The sequence below is a fragment of the Jaculus jaculus genome, chromosome 6 (assembly GCF_020740685.1).
Source record: "Jaculus jaculus isolate mJacJac1 chromosome 6, mJacJac1.mat.Y.cur, whole genome shotgun sequence".
Classification (NCBI taxonomy): Eukaryota; Metazoa; Chordata; class Mammalia; order Rodentia; family Dipodidae; genus Jaculus; species Jaculus jaculus.
In genome coordinates this window covers 74,408,189-74,420,635 of record NC_059107.1, presented here as the reverse complement: position 1 = coordinate 74,420,635, position 12,447 = coordinate 74,408,189, and positions in this window count along the sequence as shown.

Genomic DNA, 12,447 nt, shown 5'->3' with positions numbered 1-12,447 from the left:
AGCCCTCACCTTTAAAATCACTCCCAAAAACAATTACTACTACATATAGTTCTTATGCCTGCTTTTCTTATGACAATAAGGGCAGTTGTTTAGATTATGTATCCACCTATGAAGGTTGTAGATATTGGAGCTGCAGAATACATAAAGTTTATGGTAAAAAGGGTATTCTCTACCTCCAAGGAAAAGAGCACATCCTTGTTATCTCTGACCCTTGGCATGAGCGCTGGGAAAAGGGAGTTGCAAGCAAACTCTATAAAGACTGGTCCTCCTACCCTATAGGAAATATATATATATCCAGACAATTAGTCCCTGCAGACTCCAAGGATAAAGTAAATCAAATAATTTTAGAAAATGAACAAAACCTCCACTCTGCCCTCCAAAATCATGACAACGTAAACTGGGACTCTTGGCCAATATATCTCCAATATGCTGTCAATCTACTTAATGCCTCCCAGGTAAATGCCTCTCCTTGCTTGCTTTGTGCCTCCCTTTCATGTCCAATCCTTGCTGCAACTCCCCTAAATGACTCCTCTACCCTCAGCCTTTCCTTTAACCAATCTCACTATAAGACCACTCCTCCTATCTCCCCAGTCCCACTATTCTCTCACCATCTAAAAAACATTTTCACGTTGCACTGCTTCCTTACTAATGAATCACTACTTACTGACTTAACTTGCACACAAAACACCTCTGTAACTACGGAACTTATATCCCCTCCCCCCCACTGATTTATTTCTGGTGCAATGAAACCCTGTTTAATCACATTAATAGCCCCACCCCGGGACTCTGTATCCTGGTAGCTGTGGTCCCCCAACTCACCATGTACAGCCCCGATGAATTTGCCTGGCTCTTTCATACCACTCATAAGAGAGTAGCCTTCTTTCCACTAGTAGTAGGTGTAAGCCTGACCACATCAATTATTTCTGCAGGGGTGGCAGGCGGGGCATTGAGGCACTCCTTGTATTCTGCCAGCGAATTTTCTGAAAAACTACAACAGATGATTGATTCCACCATGAATAGTCTTGAATCCCTCCAGAGACAGATCACCTCCCTAGCCAAGGTCACCTTACAGAATGGACATGCTCTTGACCTCCTTACAGCTGAAAAAGGGAGGAACATGTATGGCTCTCAAAGAAGAGTGCTGTTTTTATGTCAATGAATCCAGAATCATTGAGGAAAACATAAAAAAAAAAAATTACAAAAACTTAGTCAAGAGTTGCATTCTCGATATGGTCTCTCCTCCTCTCAATTTTGGACCAATACCCCTTCCTCTCCTGGTTGCCATCAGTACTAGGATCTCTACTTATTTTAATCCTCCTACTCACAATTGGACCTGTTATTATAAATAAAATCATGTATTTTATACGTCAACAGATTGATGCTATTAAGATGCAGCCTTTACAGATTCATTATCACAGACTGGAGCTGGCAGATCGAGGCATTGCCACTGAAGACCTGCCACCTGCAGCTGTCACTCTCCCTTGATCTTACATTCTGTACTCATTTACTATACTGCTGTCCTCTACACCTCTGCTATTGTTGTGGTCTACCTGTCATGGCCAAATAGCTACCCCTCCTACGGGAGCTGCATAGGATTCAGACCTATGCATATCAACACACAATAAAGTGAGTGTGATATGGGCACCAACATGGGTGCAAGGCAAAGAACCGCAAGGGAAGGTCCCTTTCTGACCACTTCTGAATTCCATGAGAGAAAAACCTGACTTACATTGGGGTTGGTACTGTAACTGTTATCACTAAGGCCGTGCCTCACTCTCTGGCCACATAAGCCCTGCCCCCTCTCCCCAAAAGGTACCAAGGGCCAAAAATTGTGGGGAAAAAGACATCCCACAGAAGAAGTCAGGTCCCTACTCCCCCAGTTGGTTAATGCCCACCACTGCAAAGCGGGCCTCCCCCTCTTTTTGTATAAAAGAAGGGAGGAGATGTTGGGAGCTATGAACCAAACCTTGGCCATGTTGACAGAAACCGCCATATAGCAAGTTAAGTTTCTATTTTCTCATCTAATGATCTTTTACCAGAAATGAAGGAGCCGTTATGCCTGGGTGATAGCCTCTCCTGGTGCTACTGGTAATTGATGAAGAAACAAAGAAATTGCATTTAACCAGTAACCCTGTGATCTCTGGCCTGATTATGACTCCTTCCCCCTACAACTCTATAAAAACCTATGTGTAAAAATAAACTTCGAGACCTTGACAAATACCTACCTTGGTCTCCTTCTTGTGTCTGTTTGCCTCCCCCATTCAGGTTAGCTTCTCCTCGAGTCCTTGTTCAACTCCCCACTGGCTGGGGCATGACAGGAGGCTAAATGTTTACACAAAAACTGCTATAAACTAATTATTCATTTACAAAATGTTTTATGAAAAATGTCATTCCTTGTGGCCAATCTATATATATATTTTTCATCCTTGAACTTTTAGTTAACCATTTAATATATAAATAACATTTAAAGTTAAGGAATGGACATTTTTATCCTGATTTCCCAGTTCTCCTCTTCTTTGCTATTTGATTCTTAATATTTTTAAATAATAAATACTCATTACATATTTGAAAGAAAACACATGCATTATTCAAACATAATGAGCTTTTATAATTTATCAAAAGAATATGATAAATTTAAAGCACACTTGTTAATAAGTTTATTGGGCTGATTTCTTTTTACTCTTCATCCATTACTATAGAAAAAAAGAATGTTAATGTGTATAAATATTACATTTAATTTTATGAGTTATGGTATATAATTCATCATTATTATTTGCTTTTAAGTTATTATATGGATACATGTGAGTGTGTGTGTGTGTTGTGTGTGTGAGTATCTTCACACATTAAAAATAAAAAAGTGACCAGGTCACTTATAGGGTAAATAGGGTATAGGGTAAATAGGATATAGGGTAAATAGGAAAAAGGTGGAATGCAAAATTCCATATTATGGTATTGTTTAAAATATATGAATATATATTATTATAATATATTATATTAAATGTATAGAGTATGCATATATATTTATGCATGTAATAAAATTTATATATGCATATATAAAATTAGACCCTCACCTGAGACTCCAGCCACTCCCTCCCACACCTCTCTCTCAGCTGTATGTAATTCTGTCCCAGCTGCACATGCGTGGACTTGGGAGGTGCTACAGCATGTAGAGGGAACGTTCCACCATGCAGCTGTGGGTGAGAAGTGGCATGGCTATTTGAGGGTCACCCGCGCTCCTGTAAATAAGCTTGTTTGCTTGCCCAGCTGTACTGGAGGAAATCCAAAAAAATCATTCTATCTTTTGTATTACTTAAATTATGGATGTTCAAAAGCTTTTAGGAAACTGGAAAGGAACATATTCTTTTCCAAGCAGTTGCAATACTACGAACCCAAACCCTGAGCATATATAACATGATTGGAAATAAACTTTTGGTAAATAACCACAAAACTTGAGAAAAATCTCTAAGATATTGTATTAACAATAAAAGCTAAATTCTTTCTAAGTCTGTATTTTTAATAATTGTTAAGTTTTATGAATAGGAAGATGAGAGGTTCTTAAGGACTGAACCAAGAATGTGAGGGGAATGATAGGGTTTATAGAAGCAATACAATGGTTACTTTGGTGTCAAGATCTCTCATGACCTGGACCATAGTGGGGCACATTATACTAAACAAGTGATGAAAGTCTACACAAATTAAGATACATAGACATACAAATGAGTAAAAGGAGTAAAAGCTAGCTATCATCAATAACTTGAATCACTGTCATTGTTTTGCTTGTGACATTCACTGGTACTGTAAAACATTACAAAAGGGTAAATTATGCAAATTGAAGACAAGATATTTGACATTTTTACACATGCTCTCTAGGACAATGTTTTTGGATTACTATCTATGACAATTATGTTAAGTTGGTAATCATTTTGTTTTGTTATTTTATGTTTATAATGATTTTATATCTACCTCTTATGGAAAAATACCCGTAGAGAAACATGAATCCACACAAAAAACTTTGTGAATAGCTCTGCCCTCCTTTCAGTTGTGAAAACTCTATCTTCACATACTTTAAACTCTATTAATTGTATTAATGAAAGGCATATCCATTTATCTTTAATGAATTCACTTTTTAGTTCTAGAAATATTGTTAAAAATCCTTTAGCTTTGTATAACATGCCTATTCAGGTTTTTTTGCAACATATATATATTCATGCTACATCTTTTTCCACTTTTACCTTTAATCCATTTATGGCTTTATATTTAAAATAAATTCTTAAATATAGTTCCCATCTTGCAATTATAATTTTATATAGTCTGATGATCTCTTCTTTTAACTAAATGTTTGTAGCATTTACATTTACTACATATAAACATATTTGTATGGTGTGGTTATTTGTCTCATCTATTGTTACTTTTCAGTTAGCATTCTGTATTCTGTTTCATTGACAAAATTGTAGTATTTCCTTTTATCTATTTCTTGACTTATTACCTATATTTGTCTTCTTTAAAAATTTTAAGCATGACCCAGGCATGGTGGTGCACTACTTTAATCTCAGCACTTGGGAGGCAGTGGTAGGAGGATCTTAGTGAGTTCAAGGCCACCCTGAGACTCCTGAGTGAATTCCAGGTTAGCCTGGGCTACAGCAAGACCCTACCTTGACAAAACCAACAAACAAAAGAAAAAAGAAAAATTAAGCATGTTTTACAGTATGCACTTTTACATCCTCATAGCTACATTAAAATGATGTGTATACCTTTGTGCCTACATAGAAATAATCTTTGCCTGGCTATTTCCAGTTCAGCTAGTTGTGTTTGATGCTACTGCCCACATACAATTTACCTAACTATAAATCATAAGACATATGGTGCATTTTTGGGTTTCTGTGATTTAAACATTACTTTTTATTTAAAGTAATTGGTAGTCTAGATATGCATTGACTTAATCATATGTTTGTCATTTCTGATACTATTAAACTTATAGCAAAGTCCTTCAAAATGAAAATAAATTTACATTCAATATTTCCATTTCCACTATTTCTAGCTACCTTTATTCTTCATGTATCTGATGTCTGTGCATGTGTGCATTCAAGTTTCAATCTTGTATTGCTTCCTTCCTGTTTTAAGAATTTATAATACTTCTTGGTTTTCCAAGAGTGGGCCAATAAATGTTATCATATTTATCTGAAAAAGTTTTTGTTTCCAATTTTTTGGAAGTGGTATATATTTTTAACTGAGAACTTTATTGTGTGAACTTATTTCATATCAGTCAAATTCTAATCTGATGATACTCTTATATTACCTCTACCATGTCCCTATTCACTGAGTGCCCACCTTATTGCAGAAGTGATATCTTTGTTGAATTTAGAACTGAAGATTTAAAACAGGCTTTCTCATTCAGCATGTTAAAAAACTGATTTTCTTTCTCTATGAATAGCCTAATGTATTAGTCAGGGTTCTCTAGAGGAACAGAACCACTGCAGTGAATTATATTAAAAAGAGAATTTAGGGCTGTAGGGATGGATTAGCAGTGAAGGCACTTGCCTGCAAAGCCAAAGGACCCAGGTTTGATTTCTCAGGACCCATGCATGCCAGATGTTCAAGGTGGCACATGTGCCTGGAGTTCGTTTGCCATGGCTAGAGACCCTGGTATGCCCAATCTCTGTCTTTCTCTCTCTCTCTCTCTCTCTCTCTCTCTCTCTCTCTCCTCTTTTCTTTCTGTCAAAAAAGGTGGAATTTATTGGATTAGTTCAGGGTAATCCAATAGCAGTTGTGGGCCCAATCAGTGAGGAACCTGGTAGCTGCTCAATCCATGTGGCCAGATGTATCAGCTGTCTCAATCCAGCACTGAAGGCCTGGAGGCTTCCTGAGGAAACTTCAATCCACACTAGAAGACAGCAATCAGCTCTGGCAGTCAAGCAGAAGGAAGGGGCTCTTTTCACCCAGAGCTTACTTATATAAGATTCCCATCTGCCAGGTGTGGTGGTGCATGCCTTTAATCCCAGCACTTGGGAGGAAAATTCCCATCTGAGAAGGGCCACCAACTCTAGGGGAAGGGCAAATTCCAGAGCAGGACTTCCTCCTTCAGTTAATCCTTCCTAGAAGCAACGTTGGAGACCCACCTGAAAGGCATTTCTGTGGATTACTAAACAGATCAAGTTGACAGCACTTTAACCATCACAAGTCCACCCCTTGTCAAGTTGACACCAAACCATATCTCCTTATATCATACATAAATTCCAAATATAAAACAGTGACAAGCTCATAATTCCATCTAACATGGTATAACCATCCCATGTACAACCAGAAATGCAAATCCCCCCCCAACACAAAGCAAGTTTCCTTGAGGAATGCTTAGTCTCTAATATAAATTCAATAGCAGTTAGCTAGTGATATAATCTTAATATTGGTGTACATATGTACAAAAATATCTATCAAGGTAGGACAGACACACGGTGATTATAGTCCTTGTTAATGTAACTGGTCATGTGGCCTTAGGTGGTATTTGTAACTACCTTCTACTACCCATTCTGTATTTCCTCTACCTTCAGCAAGCACCTCAGCAGGTCTTGGTTCTTTACCTGGAGGGTGACCCATACCTCCATTCCTGAATTTTCCAACTATGCTCCTTCAAAGTCCTAGACCACAGCCAAATCATTGGCCACAGCCCATGAGTCACTGTATAACTGCACATCTGGCGATTTTTTTAACTGCACAACCATGTGCACTGCCTGAAGTTCTGCCCATTGTGAAGACTTCTCTTCAGCAGAGTCCTTCAGTTGTCCAAGAAAGGGGTTGTAATGGTGCAGCTGTCCACTTCTGGGAAGTGCCCTTGTAATGTGCTGAACCATCAGTAAACCATGCCCCAGTCTTCTTCTTCTCAGTTAATCATAGAGCACACCCATGATGCCATAGGTACATGCTTAGGGACATAATGCATTGCAACAGAAGTAGCAACCATAGGCATTTGGGCAACTTTCTCATGTAGTTTACTTGCACCTTCAGGGCATACTGAAGCCCAAGCATATATATATACCACTTTGACTTGATGATGGACTGCTGCTGTGCATGTTCAACTCTATGGCCTGGTGTGACAGATAACACCCAGCTCATAATGGGAAGCTCCAGTTGCATAGTAACTTGATGGCGCATTGTCAAATGTTCAGTTTCCACTAAGGCCTAATAGCAGGCCAAGAGCTGCCTCTCAAAGTGCGAATAACTTTCTGCAGATGATGGCAAGGTCTTGCTCCAAAATCCCAAGGGCCTCTGTTGTGATTCATCTGTGGGGGCCTCCTAAAGGCTCCAAATGACATCCCTGCCACCAACACCTCAAGTACAATCAGATCTGCTAGATCATATGGCTAATGGGCAGAGCATCCTGGACCTGTTGAAGAGCCTTCTCTTGTTCCAGGAACCACTGAAAACTACTAGCTTTTCCAGTCACTTGGCATATGGGATAGAGCAAGACACCCAAATGTACAATGTGCAGTCTCCAAAATCCAAATAGTCCCACCAGATGTTGGGCTTCTTTCTTAGTGGTAGGAGGGGCCAGATGCAACAAGTTATCCTTAACCTTAGAAGGACTATCCCTGCATGTCCTTATTATCAGTAGTGCCTTTAGCAGCAATCCTACTCCTCTGTTACAAAGTCTACTCTTGTAGTCTGGTTTGCATTGCTGTCAGAAATTACCCAACCAAAAGCAGCTTGTGGGCAAAAAAGGGGTTTATTTTGGCTTGCAGACTCAAGGGGAAGCTCCATCATGTTAGGAGAAAACAATGACATGACCAGAAGGTGGACATCAACCCCTGGCCAACATAAGGTGGACAATAGCAATAGGAGAGTGTACCAAAAACTGCCAAGGGGAAACTGGCTATAATACCCATAGCCCACCCTCAACAGTACACTGCCTCCAGGAGGCATTAATTCTCAAATCTCCGTCAACTGGGAGCCTAGTATTCAGAACACCTAGGTGTATGGGGGAAACCTGAATCAAATCACCACAAGAATCGCTAAATTCCTTCCTTTTCACATGGCATGACTCAGGATCACCAGATACATCTGTCTCATGGAGTTCTTTAAATAGTTCATTCCATGTATTATTAGTGCCCTCCTTATTTCTAGTAAAAATGCTGTCCTTATTATCAGTAGGGCCTTTAGTGCACTAAAGTTGAAGATCTAGCCTCAGATAGCACCAAGCCAACTAAAGAAATCCATCCTTACAATTTTGTTTCTCTAGAACCACTCCTGGTTCCAAAATCTGCATTAGTCAGGGTTCTCTAGAGGAACAGAACCACTAGAATAAATTATATCAAAATGGGAATTTATTGGATTAGTTTATGGTAGTCAATAGCATTTGTGGGTCCAAGAATTAAGGAACCTGGTAGCTGCTAAGTCCATGTAACTACATGTCTCAGCAGTCCCAACCCAGCACTGAAGGCCTGGAGGATTCCTGAAGAGCTGCTGGTCTTCAATCCATGCGGGTCTTCAGTTGGCTTTTGTCTTCGGTCTCTGCTGGTCTTCAATCCATGCAGAAGGCAGCAAGCAGCTCTGGCAGCCAAGTGGAAGGAAAGGGCTCTTTTCACCCAGAGCTTCCTTACATAAAGTTCCCATTGGAGAGAGGCTGCCCACTCTGGGGGAAGGGCTCACTGTGGGGGAAGGACTTCCTGCTTCAGTTAATTCTTCCCAGAAGCAACCTAGGAGACCCACCCAAAAGGGAATTCTGTGGATTACTAAACAGATCAAGTTGACAACACCCTAACCATGACACCTAACTTCTTAATAAAAGTCATAAATAAATCTTAATGCTTCTGTTGCTCTTTAAATAATACTTTTTCTTTTCATCACACTTTTCCGGTATTTAATTGGCATTCTTCCTCTCTCTCTTTCTCTCTCTTTGTGTGTATGTGTGTGTGTTTGTGTGTGTGTGTGTGTGTGTGTGTGTATTTTATGATTGGGTATGAACATTTTTAAATCTCATACTGTGATCTTAATCAAGTTTTCAATTTCATTGCCTTATTTTTGAAGTTGTAATCTGTTATTAATCATGTCCTGTCATTCATTGCAGCATCTAGAAAATTTCCACTTATTTTTGTATCAACTTAACATTTTATCTGAAATTTTCATGGTACTTATAAAACTACATGTATTTCTATTGACAGGCTTTTTTTTTTTAGAGAGTGAGAATTAGTGCTTAGTGCTTCAGGATCTCAGCCACTGCAATTCAACTCCAGATGCTTGCGCCACCTAGTGGGCATGTGTGACCTTGTACTTGTCTCATTCTTGTTTAGTTTTTATCAAAGGGTGTGCTCTTTATATCTAGTGATTGAAATACCATGTGAAATATGATGTTATGGGTTGCATCTGAACATACAGGTATATTTCTGTTTTGGGGCTTTTTCTTTCCTTCCTTCTTTCTTTCTTTCTTTCTTTCTTTCTTTCTTTCTTTCTTTCTTCCTTTCTTTCTTTCTTTTTTGAGAAAGAGAGAGAGGGAGATCTCACCCCAGGGCCTCAAACACTGCAATTACATTTCAGATGCTTGAGCCACCCATTGGTCATGTGTGACTTTGAGCTTACCTCACCTTTGTGCCTCAGGCTAATGTGAGATCTGGGGAGTTGTACATGGGCCCTTAGACTTTGTAGGCAAGAGCCTTAACCATTAAGCCATCTCTCCAGCCCTATAGTTGCATTTCTGATGGGTTACCTGATCCTTTGGAGGTTTCTAAGATTCACCTGCATGTTAAGGCAGTCTGTGCACCAGGAATTTTCCATGTAATGGTTAAATTTGATTCCAGCTTAGAAAGATCTTGAATCCCTTAGGTGATGAACATCTGGAAATATTCGTTAAGGAGTGTCATTGGGTTAATGAGAAGAAAAGATATACCATAACTTGGCACCATCCCATGGGCTGGGATCCTGGACAGGATCAAAAGGATAAAGCAAGCTTGGCATCATCATTTAGCATTCTCTACTTCCTAACTTCAAAGCAATGTGAGCAGCTGTCTCACACTCTGACCACCATGATTTACCTAACACAATGCACTATAGCCCCTTCAAGTGTAAGCCAAATAAATTATTCTTTCCTTAAATTGCTATTGTAGGTATATTGTAAATTAATTAATACAATTTAATTATTTGGGATCACCACAGCTTTGGGGTACTGATACGGGACCATCTTCCAGTATGTGACATATAACAATGAGGATGCCTCCCATACACTTTATGAGAACATAGACTTGCTCAGTTACCAACTGCTTCATCATTCTTTACAGGAATGTGAATACCCACATCACGTCTGCACAGCCCATAATTTATCAGAGAAGTGGGGGGGGGGGAGGGTACCAATATACATTCTGGAATTCTTTTTATCTGTGAATTCTGTATAATTTACTTATTGTATTTCCAAGATTGGGCATAGGTATCCATCACTCCATGAATTTCTCTGCCTGGTGGTGTGTAATTTACATAGAGGAAACAACCAAGGTGTTTTAAGGCTGCTCTTGTTTTTTTCTATTTCCTCCCTGCTGATGTAAGGGTCCAAAGATAACTGAAGAAAGACCCTGAACTCAAATAGTATGTAAAAACAAAGAGTGCTGATTCTGTAGAATCAGCCAGCATGTGGGGATCAACCACTCATACAAAATGGCGACCCCTACAGGAACACACAGCCCCTTTTAAGCATAACTAGGGGAATTTCAGGCAGATTAGGTAATCTTTAAAATGATTGGCTAGGCAAGCAGCAGTTACAGTTGTATGTTTGATTGATGGGGTGAAAAGCGCGAAAGGCACGAAAGGGTCATGGCTGGGCCTCTTTGGACATGTCTCCAGGAACTGACTCAGCCCCTGGGCAGTTATCTTCTCCAGCCACATGGTAGGGTCACTGTTGATTAACAGCCCACCCCTTCCCAGAAGTCTTACCTGCCTCTTCTGGAAACTGAAACTTAGGCTTAGTTAGGGCATGTTACTGAAGCCTGTCATGGCATCAGTTTCGTCCCTTCACTTAAGTGATGATAGAATGCTGGCTTCCTACTCCTACCATGGCAAAACTTTACTATTGAAACAGTAAGCCAAATAAACTTTTTTCTTTCATTAAGCTACTTTTGGTTGGTTACTTTGTTCCAGAAATAAGAAAGTAACTGATATAAGCATCAGTCTACTTATGTCATCACCACAGATATATACTGTCTTGACAATGTGTAAAAACAGTTCCTCATGCATCTTCTCCAATGCTCTTTGTTGATGATGTTGGAAGAGGCTTATACTTGTTACTCCACTAAGGTTTAAAGACAGAAGAAACAATAATAAGTTCCATATTTTTAAAATATATTAGTTCAAATAGATTATGTAGTTCTTTGAGATTCAGTTTCTTCCCTGAAAAAAGATAACAAGGAATTTAACCCTTTAGTGTAACATGTAAGCTGCTTGCCTTTTAAAATTCTTAATATCTTTACCCTATTTTAACATTTCAAGAGTTGATATCTCTCTTACATTCTTCATGCTGTTAATTTATTTTTACTATATCCTCTTATTCAGTCATTCTAGTTAAGTAGTTACCATGTTGATACAAATTATAACCCAAGCTACTTTGATTTCCTTTACTTATTTCTCCTTTTAGTTTACTTTAGTTTTTCTATATTGAATTTCAAAAGTTGTAGTAAAAACTTATGACTGCCATTGGTTTCCTAAACTGAATTTGTTCTACTGTTAATATATACATGTAAAAATTTCCCTCACAGATACCCATAGCTAAATCTAACTAATATTGGAATTCATTGTCTTCATTATTTGCTTAATTCATTATGTATCTACAATAGTTTTCTTTGTTATATGACCTTTTTGTTGTTTAATCTTCTTTTTTTAAGAAACAAGTTCCAGATATTTGTCTTCTACATTATTATTATAATTATTATTGCTGTTATTAATATTTATTATTAATTGTTATTATATATTGTCTTTATTAGGTCAAGATGGGCTCCCAAGATGGACTCACCAAGGTCAGCAGAATGGTGACAGAGGCATAGGAAAGTGGACTATATGCATTCTTTGAGAAATCACCTGATCCTTATCCCCTCCTTGCCTAACAATGCCCCGGGTCATGGTTTCCAGCCTCCTTATCACCAAAGTCACAAGGTCACTGTTTTAGTGTCACACCCTAGCTATTTTAAATGGTTAATGTAATGATCTACCCTAAAGAAACGTTTCTATTCAACTTAACAAACAAGTTTTGTTTTTTTTTCTTCCTTATGTTCCTCAAACAGAAAAAGCTCTATAAAGCCCACTTTCAGGTAGTGGGCTTGGCTCATGTCTTGTAAGTCAGCGCTGGCAGTTCGTGCTTTTCCTGAATAAAAGCTTTCATCTTTGCCTAAGAGTGGTTTGCATGGTCTTGGTCACTCCCAAACCTTACAGGTTTCCTTCCTTTTTCTAGTTCACATTTCTCATTGACTGATAACTTATCAA